The sequence below is a fragment of the Amblyomma americanum genome, chromosome 1, assembly GCF_052857255.1.
Source record: "Amblyomma americanum isolate KBUSLIRL-KWMA chromosome 1, ASM5285725v1, whole genome shotgun sequence".
NCBI lineage: Eukaryota > Metazoa > Arthropoda > Arachnida > Ixodida > Ixodidae > Amblyomma > Amblyomma americanum.
In genome coordinates, this window is record NC_135497.1 from 530,676,398 (window position 1) to 530,690,211 (window position 13,814).

Genomic DNA, 13,814 nt, shown 5'->3' on the forward strand with positions numbered 1-13,814 from the left:
AAAGATATTTTAGCCTGGCGATCTTCCTTCGTTTCGACAGTGAAGGAAGTTGTAATTCTTGCAGCATGTCAGTCACGGAATCAGTATATCTATATTTTGACAGAATGAACCTGGCGGCCCTTCTTTGAACTTTTTCAATCTTATACGTTTGATTTGACTGATACGGATCCCATATGACGCTTGCATATTCCAGTGTCGGACGTACCAGCGCGAGATAGGCAGTTAGTTTTGCTTTTGTGGATGCAAGTTTCAGTTTTCTTCTAAGGTACCACAACTTAGTTTCAGCTTTTGAACATATGTTGTCAATATGTAAATTCCAACTTAGATTAGATGATATAGTGACACCTAAATACTTAAAGGAGTTGACACATGTTATATTCCGCCCATCTATTTCATAACCAAATGAAAAAATATTTTTGGTTTTGTTTGTCAGTGTAATATATGATGTTTTCGTATAATTAATTTTCATTCTAGAAGCTGCGCACCATTGATTAATGGAGTTCAACGCCAAATTTAATGTGAGCTGGTCTTCTGGCTTTGATATGATTGAGTATATTAAACAGTCATCCGCAAATAGCCGGACTGTTATTTGAGGAGGAAGTGAGACTGCGATGTTGTTAACATAGCATAAAAATAATATGGGCCCCAGCACAGACCCCTGAGGGACACCTGAGGGTACACCCAGGACGTCAGATTTCGCACCGTCTACCTCCACATACTGGGTTCTATTAGTAAGGTAAGCTTTAATCCAGTACACAATATCTGTGTTTATGCCTAAGTCAATGAGCCTGTTAAGAAGTTCATCATGGGGTACACGGTCGAATGCTTTAGACATGTCTAGGCAAACTGCATCCACTTGGTCTCTGTTGTTTAAGGCTTTTGAAAAATCATGCAGTGTTTCAACAAGTTGGGTAACAGTAGAGAGCTTCCGCCTGAAACCATGTTGATTGGGATTTAGTTTGTTCGTGTCCTCAAGATATTTGGATAAGCAGTTTGCCACGACGTGCTCAAGCATCTTTCAACAGGAGCAGGTGATAGAAATAGGTCTGTAATTGTCGGGAACGTGCTTGCTTCCAGATTTGTGTACTGGAACTATCCTAGCCTGCAGCCAGTCATTTGGCAAGGAATGTTGCTTCAGTGATGCATTGAATATGATAATTAAATATTTTGCGATCCATTCCGCGTATCTTCTTAGGAACTCATTAGGAATAGAATCAGGACCGGAAGACTTTTTTGTATGTAAATTAAGGAGGAGGGAAAATATTCCTTCATGGGACAATGTAATAGCGGGTGTGTCAGACGGTTTGGAGCATAATCCGCTTATTGAATTCTGGGGCATAGAGTTAGAAGGGCTAAATACAGAATGAAAATAGGCATTACATCTGTTAGCGATTTCTGATTTATCAGTAACAACACAACCATCCACTGTAAGAAACTCCATTTTTTCCCTCGAGGGTGAAAGGTGACGCCAAAAACGCTGTGGGGAGGTTTTCATAAATTGGGTGAGCTTTTCGGAAAAATACCTATCTTTTGCTGTCAATAACTTCTCTTTAAGTATCGAAGATAGGTGCGAAATTTCATTTTGATTCCTTACTCTGTTGCGTTTTCTCCGCTTTATACTTCGCTTTAGCTGGATTATCTCACAATTTATCCAAGGGTTACGTTTCTTTATCGTTTTTTGACGTTGCGGAACAAACTTTTGCAGGCAGTACCTGATTATATTTTTAAACCTCTCCCACAAAGTGTTGACGTCATCCTCCCCGTGGTAAGAATCCAAGGTCATTTCCAAGTAGTCTATGATGCTGACATCATCAGCATTCGAAAAATCGTTAACAGAAATAGTTAGCCTTTTCGTTTTTTCCGGTGGTCTAAGCCGTTTGAAAGAAACTAAAACAAGGTTATGGTCAGAAAGCCCTTCCTTAACGGACACATCATATTCAGTTATTTTGCTGTTTACAAAAACCAAGTCCAGTATTGATTCCGTACTTGCTCCAATCCTTGTTGTGCGTTTGACAATTTGCGTGAGATCATTATTAAAAGCAATGTCTAACATGACCTCACAGTGTTTAGCATCAGTTGTGCCTGCATCAAGTGACTCCCAAGATATACTAGGCAAATTGAAATCACCGGCAATGATCACACTTGCGTTTCTAGGTACATTATTTGAAACGTATTCTTGTAACGACTCAAGAAATGTAATAGGGGCACTGGGGGGTCGATATACTGCGGCAATAACACAAGAAGAAACACCAACTTTTATCCGGCACCAGATGCTCTCCGTGTTAGGGCAATCCTTCATAAGAACAAATTCGATTCCTTCTTTAAAAATAAGCGCCACACCACCACCGCGCGTGTCACGATCCTTACGTATCATTCGATACGTAGGTGGTACTATCTCACTATCAGTTATTTCAGGACGCAACCATGTTTCTGTTACTGCAATGACATCTGGCTGGTAAAGCATGATAATGTGTTCTAGCTCAGTAGTTTTATTCAGGAGACTGCGTGCATTCAAATTTATCAATGTAAAATTTCTTTCTTTTGTCCCAAACTGTCATTCGTTTTTATTAACAGTAGCAAGCGTGCGTTCTACCCTCACGCGGCAGTGGTTGTCGTCATCCCAGACAAATTCCTCTTCATCAATAAAAAGCCTGTCATGCTCGAGCCGAATCTTTGCACCATTGTCCTTCTCATGCTGTGCACTTGCCCACAGTTTCTTACGCTTATGTAAAGTCGCCTGGGAATAATCATGTGATAAAGAAGTATTGCTGCCCTTTAGTTTCTTGCAGTCCCTAAATAAATTCATTTTTTCATTGTAGTCGAAGAAACGAACGATCACTGGGCGCACCTTGTCCACACCCCTCTTTCCGAGCCTGTGTATCCGTTCTACCGTGTTAACTCTGACACCAAGGCGTTCGTGGAACACATCGTCCAATACTTTCTTCTTAAGTTCGACGCTAGTTTCACTATCAGTTTCCGATATTCCGAACACGAGAAGATTATTTCGTCGGCCTCGGTCTTCCATCTCGACTATTTTCTGTTGCTGTGAACGGATAGTTACTCCCAGGTCATGCACCAATGCTTCTAGTTTTTCTTCTTTTTTGCGCATATTCAATAAATTGCTCTCAATTTCTAGCATCTTCTCATTCACTTTATCAAATTGCTGGGAAAGCAAACTCTGGTTTTCTTTAACTTGCCTCATATCCTCAATGAGCGCTTTCTGTCATTTCAAGAGCTCACTGAACATTTTTTCGACAGTATCAGGCCCAGGATTTTGCTCAACATCACCAGCAAGTATCAACAACAATCAGATACATTCCAGTACAAGATCAACCCACACTGTGGGGCACGGCAGAACAATAATGAACCTATCATCACTTCTAAAACATTTTTGTTGTTTACTAACCTGTAAGAACAGGACAAAAGGTTCAGCTGGCTTCATTCTGAAGGCCTCGCCGTGCCCACACGAATGCTCGATGAAGACTGAGCTTAAATAGCCAGTGCGGTCCGTTATCATCGACGAAGTTGTAGTCCCAGGGAGCGCATGCGCCAGTCCGTTCCATGCGGTAGCTTTCCACGCAGGCAGCCGCAAAAGATGACCATCGTAGCTGTCGGCAACATAGCACGTACTTGAGGCGTGATCCGATGTTGAAGCATGGCACAGGAAGGCCTGTAAGAACAGGACAAAAGGTTCAGCTGGCTTCATTCTGAAGGCCTCGCCGTGCCCACACGAATGCTCGATGAAGACTGAGCTTAAATAGCCAGTGCGGTCCGTTATCATCGACGAAGTTGTAGTCCCAGGGAGCGCATGCGCCAGTCCGTTCCATGCGGTAGCTTTCCACGCAGGCAGCCGCAAAAGATGACCATCGTAGCTGTCGGCAACATAGCACGTACTTGAGGCGTGATCCGATGTTGAAGCATGGCACAGGAAGGCCTGTAAGAACAGGACAAAAGGTTCAGCTGGCTTCATTCTGGATGGATGGATGGATGGATGGATGGATGGACGGACGGACGGACGGACGGACGGACGGACGGACGGACGGACGGACGGACGGACGGACGGACGGACGGATGGATGGATGGATGGATGGATGGATGGATGGATGGATGGATGGATGGATGGATGGATGGATGGATGGATGGATGGATGGATGGATGGATGGATGGATGGATGGATGGATGGATGGATGGATGGATGGATGGATGGATGGATGGATGGATGGATGGATGGATGGATGGATGGATGGATGGATGGATGGATGGATGGATGGATGGATGGATGGATGGATGGATGGATGGATGGATGGATGGATGGATGGATGGATGGATGGATGGATGGATGGATGGATGGATGGATGGATGGATGGATGGATGGATGGATGGATGGATGGATGGATGGATGGATGGATGGATGGATGGATGGATGGATGGATGGATGGATGGATGGATGGATGGATGGATGGATGGATGGATGGATGGATGGATGGATGGATGGATGGATGGATGGATGGATGGATGGATGGATGGATGGATGGATGGATGGATGGATGGATGGATGGATGGATGGATGGATGGATGGATGGATGGATGGATATGCATTTATTGAGATGACAAGTCTAGGATACAGAGGCAAAAGGCAGATATGCTCTCCCTGGCGGGGCCCATGCACCCAGTTGCTAGCATGCAGCAAAGGAATCGGACATCGTACACATTGATATATACAGAACGGACGGTTCTACAAATGAAAGAACGAAGTGCATACTTTTGCAAAGACATATTAATACAGCGAAGAAATAAAGTGATATAAAAAATTCAAAGATAATTACAACAGGCACATAAAAACTTTCTGTATGCGCAGTGTTTCAATCATTCAGACAACTAAAGAGATAAGCTTTAGCATTTTGTTTGAGAGATTTCCGGGAGACAGATTTCTTAATAATTTCTATTGCCTGTGTATGTTTGTTGAGAACACTGGGGATTAAATATGAAAGCATCTGGGGTCCATAGCTGGTTTGTTCCTCGTCCCTTGTCTTTTTTTGCGCGGTTTCAAGATGCACTGTACAAATAGTCACCAACTAGCCCGTCTCTCTCTATTATGCTTGGGAATTCTGTAGTGTTCGTGCCTTAAGTTGTAAGGCACGACATGCTTCATACAGGCATGCTTCTGAGAGCTCATGCCACTGGTGTTGCTGTGTATGACTGTGGCCTTCAAGTGACAGCCAGTACGGTGTCGAGTTTGGCGCAGCCTGAAACTGCCCTCAGTTGCTGGCATGATTAAATGTGTGCATTCTGTCAATGAAGAAATAGCATACTGAGAGTGTAGACAAGGCGTGTTAGGAGTTGGGGCTGTGCTACTTCACGAATTTGTTACCGCGTCGGCCTTGACCACAAAGTCGATGCATTCACAATGTCTCCCAACAGTCTGCAAGTCTCTTATTTCTAATAGGATGTCTGAAGAGTGCATGCCTTGCAGCAGAATTCAATTTCCATACCTTGATGAAATCTTGAACGTGCGTCATTGCCTGCTGGATTGGGTCGTGTATTCCTTGAGGTCCATACTTGCGTATTAGTGTTTCACATAAATCCGCTGCTCATCTTCTAACAAACGAGGCTATGCAACATGAGAGGAAATAAAACTTTGATGTGTGTAGGATTCCAAAAAGCACTGCAGATGACAGCTGCTTCACGCGGGGACAGTGTCACGATCGCAAGATGCCATCCAGTGCCGAAACGGCGCTTGATCTGCAGAAAGTCGAGAAAGTACGTGGCTGCAGCACGGAAAGGAAACCTTCTTTGACTTGGCTTCACCGGCTACATCCAGCAGGAACCTGAGTGCATGATCATATACCAGGTGTTACTTGCAAGACTAAGTAATTCAAAAATAGGCTTTTTGGAATAAAAATATGGATTTTGCAGCGTAGTATTACTATTGTTGGAGGGAACCAGAAAACCAGTTAATTGTTTTATGTAGTAAGCTGGTTAACTAAATTTTAATCAACTTTTTAACTATATTGAACCTAATCATGAACTTTTTAACTATAATTAGAGATTTGTAGCCCGTGGTTACTAATAGCCATAGGAGCTTATAGATTTTCAAACACGCGCTTACCCTCGAAGCAGTGGCTCGACAAAACTTGGCTACATTGTTCCAAAATACATGCGCTTTTCAAAGCATGCAGGCAAAGCAACCTTTCCAGTGCATGTAACTAGTCAAAGAAGCCAAATTTTGTTGAGCCAGAGCACCGAGCGCAACCATGTTTTTGAAATTCTAAAAGCTGATGTGGCTATTACTAATGACCGGCTACAAACCTCTAATTGAAACAAAGTGCCTATCTTTAATAGTTGAAAGTTAATTATTAAGAATTAGTTAACCAGCCTACTACATAAAATGATTCGTTAATTCGCTGGTGTCCTCCAACACAGGGAATACCATGCCGCAAAGGCCATATTTTTAGCCCAAAGAGCCTATTTATGAAAATTACTTAGTCTTGCCTGTAACACCTGGTATGTACTCAAGTTATGTACGTGAGGCATGATGTACATATTTTCCGAAGAACAGATGTATGCAAGACATCACTTGATTAGACTAGCAATAGTATTTCCCTTTAGGGTGACTTTAAATGATCTTTCATTGAGCCTGTGGCGGCGGTGACCACTTTTATTGCTTGTGACACGAAGGATATGTCTGATAGCCAGATGTGTTCTGCTCATGCTCTGGAGGTTTCCTTTTCGCGCCTGCTGAAGCAGTGGCTCAGCAGCCCTGTAGTTACAGAAAAAGAGATCATTCTCACTTCTGAAGATTTTTGATTTTTGGCAGTTGAATCATGGCCTGTCAAAGAACAGATAATAAAAGGTCATAGCACATGCCTTGTAAAGTCGTGAGCAGCTTTCGTGGCTACAGGCCCCTGCAAGAGCTACTCTCACCCCCTGCAAATATGTTTCTGTTCAGTTAGTTGACGCCGCCACTAATATAGCGAGCTGCCACCTGCCAGTGGAGACGAGCCTGGTGCACACCGTGAGCCTACTTAACTGCCGTATGCTGCCACACTTATGTTTAGCCCTTGTGTTTAATATGTGCACTGCATGATGCTTTTGCAGCACTGGAAGCCTGGTTGGAAATTTATAAGCACAGTGGTTGGCACCGGATTTAACATACTGGAATTGCTCATTAGCATACAGTGCCGTATGGCTGCAAATCAGAGCTATACGGCTTCCACAGACTCTTCGTAATTGAAAAAGAATTCTTCCGGGTCCAGGTTTGAACCTGGGGCCAGGGATGAATTTTTCTTCAGCTACAAGGTTTAAAAAATAAGCTGTATAGCTTTCCATTCTTGCCATTTGGCTGTGCATGGGTTGATGCTAATTACTACCTTATTACAAATCTACGCCACCTTGGGAGATTCCCTTAAACATTGGACCATTAACATCCTGTTGTTATGTTAGGCTTGCTTGCAGTTAGCTCTGTGTAAGAGTAGAAAGGTAGGAATCAGCTGCGTGTGTAAGGACGTTGGGGGCATTTATTTTGCTGACTATTCAGTGCCAAGCTCTCCGTGGTTTTGTGCTAATGCAGGTGCCCTCCTGATGCCTCTTCCTTACCAACAGCCACAGTCACACTCACGATGAGCTGCTAGCAGACAGCAGCATCAAACTTGCCGGCTGTCCCTGATGCAGCTGTCAGTAGTCATGCAAACGGTGAGCTTATTCGATTTTTGTGTGCCATGACACATATGTAACCAGTGCAGTGAATGAAAGTGTGTTAGACAGAGTGACAGTAGAAGTTCAGTTGAGCACAGTGCGATAAAAATAAAATTGTGATAAAGATTATCATACGGCGCCTAAATCTGCTCGTTGCCATTTCTTCACCCACGATTTACAATCAATGTTAAAGAATAACCCTCGTAAGTTCTAACAGACGATCAACCCTTCGAATCATCCTCATATAACTCTTACCAATGCCGAAGGAGGCAGCGTTCCTGTGGCTGAATGCGCACAAGTTCTTAACGACGCATTCTCTTCAGTCTTTACTCGAGAAGAGGTTTATTCAGTCCCTGCTGCTACGAATCATTCTAATACTTCAATGTCCGAAATAGTTATTAGTGAGACTAGTATCTTATCTTTACTAAGGAAACTTAAAACGACATCAGCGTCCGATCACCTTGGTTTTATTAACAAAATACTCAAGAACTCATCTGAAGATATCCATCGCATCTTGTCCGCTATTTTTGCGCATTCCCTTTCACCTGGTTTGATTCCACGTGACTGGTGCCTAGTTAAGGTTGTGCCTATATTCAAGTCCGGTGTTCGTTCTTTACCACTCAATTATCGACCAATTTCATTAACTAGCACGATTTGTAAACTCATTGAACAAGTCATTCATTCGCAGGTTTTTAACTTTTTAGAACAACACATCATCTTTAAATACCAACATAGCTTCCGTACAGGGTACTCGTGCGAAACGCAACTTCCTGGTTTCATCCACGAACTTCATTATTCTGTTGATGCTGGACTTCAAGTCGACTCCTTATTTCTTGATGTTTCCAAAGCTTTCGACAGGGTACCTCATAACCGGTTATTACCCAAATTAACACTTCTTAATATTCACACTCTCGTTTTTGCATGGGCTAAAGATTTTCATTGTTCAGGTTTCAGTTTACCAGTGCCAATAACCATAATTCTTCTCTCAGCCAAGTACATTCTGGCGTCCCACAAGGAAGAGTGCTTGGCCCGTTGCTTTTTTATATTTATTAACGATTTACCTAACTCCATTTTTTTCCGAATCAGACTTTTTGCCGACAATTGTGTAATTTATCGCAAAATTTCTCTAACGAAGATCGCCTAGCCTTACAATCCGACCTCGAGACAGTAACAGCATGGTGCTCTACTTGGCTTATGCAACTTAACCTTTCCAAAATAAAATTTGTTTTTTACTTACCGAATGTCTCGATTTCAAACAGCGTATTCTTTAAATAACACTCCAGTCGAGTTGGTAATCACGTATAAATACCTCGGTCTTCGCGTTCATTCAGACACCACACTAACCTTAATCTTGCATCTGCTAATCGGTCATTATTCCTCTTAAAACATAACTTAAACCATGCTCCCTCTCACTTCCGACTACGTGCTTACACCACTCTTATTCGACCTAAAATTGAATATGCTTCGGCTGTTTGGGACTCTAATCAAGCATATTTAATAAATAACATCGAATCATTGCAAAATCGCGCAGCTCGTTTCATCTAATCTGATTATTCACTTCATTCCTGCATCACTGTCGAAGAAACGCACTGATCTGCAATGTCTCTTTCTCCGTCGTAAAGTTGCTTGCTTATATCTTTCATAAACTGTATCATCACTCAACGCTTCATAATGACTTTTTTCTTTGCCTTCCTCCATTTTTTACCGCCGCGACCATCCGTTTAAAGTTAAGCGCTTGTCATGCCGTACAACTAACCATGCACATTCGTTCATTCCACGTACTATAACCAACTGGAACGCTGTCCCTTCAGATGGTGCTACCACCACTGATCTGGAGAAATTTTATAAACTAATATCTGCCACTACTTCTGTGTAACATCTTTTAGTACATTGTTAACTTACCAGTGCGTTATGGTTTTGTCTTTTATTTCTGTTATTAATAATTCTCATTGTTTTATTTTCATGCCGTTGTGGATAGAATTGTATACCTTGTATTAACTTTACTTTCTTAATGTTTCTGTTTCATGCCATTTATGTTTTAATGTTTAATTATGTGGGTTTTTTATTTTTATTCCAAGGATCCATATGCTTTTATTCGTTTTTGTTTGTAGTTTCTTGAATTCTTGGCTTATTTATTTATTTTTTTATTACTTGTCTGTACCGCCCCCCAATGTAATAACCTCAAATTGAGGGCTTTGAGGGGTATTTTGTATAAATAAATAAATGTGCATAATGAGTGGAGTGAGTCGCACTAGGCTTAACGCACTTTTACTATGTCAAGGAAAAGTTAGTGAATTATTCTTTTTTTCTTGCTGGCAGTTTCCATATTTACACGATTGTAAGTCAACTGGAATGTATGTCGACCCCCTTCGATCGCATGTTAGCAAGAAAACTGAGGTCGCTTAAGCTTCGCTTTTACTGTCTCTCCGGCTGCTGTCGGCTGCTGCGCATGGGCACATTCCAAAACAAAAATGAATTAGTTACTTTACTACTCGTCCACACTTGTGCCATCGTCCTCACTAGCACTGCCGTCGTGATATCTGCTGCGGTCCCACAGCACGTTGTTCTAACGTTGTCTAGCAAAATCACGCATTTCACTAACAACCATACCGTGATGTTGTGTGGAAGAGCTTAAAATTTTGCCTCGATGCTCCCGCCACACCTGTATCGCCCATTCCGAGATGTCGAACTCGCGCTCCCGCGCGTATTTATTCGTTTCTTAGGCGTAAAGAATGAAAGTCATCTTGAATGCAGCCACGAACGAGCACTGGACGCTTATCGGACTCGGAGCACCAACAGTGATCGACGAAATACTGCATTATAAACTTGTGAAACGTGGGCGGCAGTCATTAGATGCATGAGAACCAAAGCGAAACTACATGTGAGCGGCGTCGGCTCTTCCGTTAGCTACCGACGCTCCCCGGCACCGCTGTCGTTCCGAGTGGCGGTGCCGCCACTATTGGAACAACGGCCCTCCTAACTGTCAACACTCTCTTGAGCTTTGAGTTCTACGCATTGACATAGTAGCTGCTCTAGGCCAGCATCAAGAGGAATGTGATGGAGCAGCGCAGCAAAAATTAAACCATGCTCTAGTATCCCTCTTATCTCGTTTGTCGCCTTTATTTATGGTGCCATGCTTTGGTTTTGATTGTAACCCGACCCCCCCTTTATATTTTGAAATAAAAAAAAATTGGCTGTGGTTTAGTTCTGGTTAAACATTGAGTGACGCGATAGCTACAGCTGGCCGAGTGGAACTTGCTCAGTTGAATTGGAAAGTCAGCCTTTCTCTACTCCGTTTTGCCGTGCGTTCCTTCTTCATCTTCGGCCCCCTTGACACAGAACATTCGCACAGCTGTTGCTGCTTGATTTCGCCGGTGCGTCGCGCCGCTGGCAGCAGCAGCTGCCTCACACCACGTGACCAGCCACGGCGCTGCCAGCAGCTGCTCCGCATCACGTAACCAGCCAGGTGATCGTGGAGCCGCCGTCACGGTCACGTGCCGCCGCCACACTGAAGGTTCTAAATGCTACCGTTATGTGGTTATCGCTACGAAATAGGTTGACTTACAATTGTGTAAGTACGGTAGTTGGATGTGTAGGCGGGGGGATCATTTATTTGCACATGTGGGGGAACAGGTGTTTGTGTTAGGCGACTTTTGGATCAGTGATAATCTATCCTTGGTTTCTTGCTACAATAAGTGCTACTCAATCATTCCTTTTCACCCAGTGGCCACAGCCACACCCATGGCAAGCTGTGGAATTTCAGCGGCTTCAGATCTGCTGGTCAACCCAGCGATGGTTGTGGGCGCCCCTGCAGATGGTAAGCCCATTGACTATTGTTTTGCCAATAACACATATGTTTGTGCACATGTTGTATGAACTGATTCTGAAGAAAGGATCCACAGAAGCTGTAGTGTGTGGCAACAAATGCATTGCAAGCCAAGTTATTGGCCCCATGTTTGATGCATTTCACCAAGGTTTTAGAATCATGAGAACATTTTAAAAGCCCCATCACAAGAAAATCCAGCAGCTTTAGTGAGTGTGTGTACTTACAGATCGTAAAGGAAATCACTTCGACGTTTGTGGATTTAGTGTTTGTCTAATCAGTTGGAAGCAACACCTCTGTTTCATTTTTAAGTGCGCAACATGTGTTAAGGTTGAACGGCTCACGATGACACACTAATGTTTTCGCCTTCAGCATAAGAGCAGTCTTAAGAGCCCTCTGAATTTTTTTTACAAGTTCTGCCAAGGTAAACAATCAGCTAGACTTGAGACTGTCGCTGCTTCTAAAGTTCTCATGGGCGTAATTTTTTTTTCAGCCCAACGGCTAGGAAGGGCTGCACCAAAAAAGCCTGCTGCTCGTGTTTCTAAATGTACGTTTTCATTTGATTTGTATTGGATGATGCGCCAGACTCAGACCACCTTGAGTGCCTTAATGAATTCTCGCTTCCAGTAGCTGAATCCTGCATGTAGCATTTAGCGGCAGTAGTCTTGCTGTTAATGCTGCCTCTCTCTGCGGGCAGCAGGCTTTCTCCTTCCACTTGAGATGGTTTTACCCAGCTTGCACTAATTGTCCTTGTAGGCCTGTGACCTTCATTGGCACTCATGTAAAATTTCAGTGCTGGATTTTTTATAGTAGGAAAATCGGCTGCACGGGACAGTAATTTGAAGTGTCTTTAGAATGCTCGGAGCATGTAGCTACAGAAGGTAAAGAGATAAGCTCAGAGTAGCCTTGAGTGCACCTTTCATTAAATGAGTATTCCATGGAACTGTGGCAGTTTTAAGCGCGTCTGACTGCATAAGTTGTCAAAACCTTGGCATTAACAACTATTAACCATGACGATGTGGCGAGAAAAGTCTGCAAAGATGCCAAATCAGGAATTAAGTTTAGGTCAGAAATGATGTATTGTGTACTGTTGAGTATTTTGAATGCAAAGGTTGCAAGGAACTTGGCAGGTGGGGGGAGGAAGTTGTGGCATATGCATGCTAGGAGTAGCAGGGGAAAACTTAGATGTGCTGGCGGGAATATTTAGAGTTATGAAATCTTTTCATACCGATGCAAAAATAATGTGATAAGATCCTTAATGAGACTTTACACAGTGCACTTAGTGCACTGCAGAATTTTGAGCTCTGAGGCAGGGTGTGGGCTAGTGACAATGGTGAGATGTTGCCTAGATTTGGAAAAGATACAGGAAAAAGGAGCACTCCAATGTGCCCTATTTGAAAGCTAATGTATCGCTTTAACAAAGGAAGGTAAATAGCAGTTTTAGCCGCGTAATCCCATAGAAAGGTATCAAGGCAGGGTGCATATTAAGAACGGATCTTGTTAAGGAACAAGAAATCTTGTCTTAAACCATTCAGAATTGGCACTCAGAGCTATAAATTGCTGGTATCATAAAAGCAACACAAATAAGCATAATACGGATGAGTGGTCATGAGAGGACTGTTGATGACTGTAATGTATGGGGCTTGTACTCTTTGCTTGTTTGGTTGCTGTAAAATACTTGGTATAAAGCATTAATTGAATCAACCATTCTTTTCCTCAGCTCCTGGAGTGCCTGTAGTGGGAAGCGGCTTCGGTACCCCGGGTGAAGATGATCAGGTTAATGTGCATTTGCTGTTTGCCACATACTCCCATGTATAAGTTGATAATAAACATAGGTCAGCCCCCGAACTTTTGTTGCGTATAGTAGGAGAGGGGGTTAATCAGCTAACCACGAATTTTGGTGCATGTAGTACATTTGACCAAAATTTCGGACTCATGATTTTTCGGACATGCTTGATTATTTGCACTGTTTCGAAGCACCAGGACACGGACCATAAAGGCAATGTATAAGAGCGCCTGAAATTTCGGATGCACCACAACAGACTGCTCAATTTTCAGACCTTTCGTACTCGCTGCAATGCCCAAGCTGCCATACAATTTGTACAGCAAAACCTCATTAATTCAACTTGCAGGAGAGACCGAGAACTTGATCAAAAAAATGAAATTAAAGCTTGAAGGGAGTGTTATAAATTGTGAGACTGAAATTCTGCGAGTCAGCACATTGTGCCAGCATGTTTTTGAATTCATAGTGCTTTTGAACGTCGCCCGTCGCACAAACTTGAACAGTAGTCAGAGT

The 13,814-nt window shown here is 43.0% G+C and overlaps 1 long non-coding RNA gene across 1 annotated transcript; it reads left to right on the forward strand.

Annotated features, from left to right (window-relative positions):
• Nucleotides 1–11,161: 11,161 nt before the first annotated feature.
• On the forward strand, nt 11,162–13,336 carry LOC144129065 (uncharacterized). The gene is made up of 4 exons (XR_013313859.1): nt 11,162–11,266; nt 11,420–11,512; nt 12,012–12,065; nt 13,239–13,336. It is a non-coding gene; the product is annotated as an uncharacterized LOC144129065 (long non-coding RNA).
• The last annotated feature ends 478 nt before the right edge of the window (nt 13,337–13,814 follow it).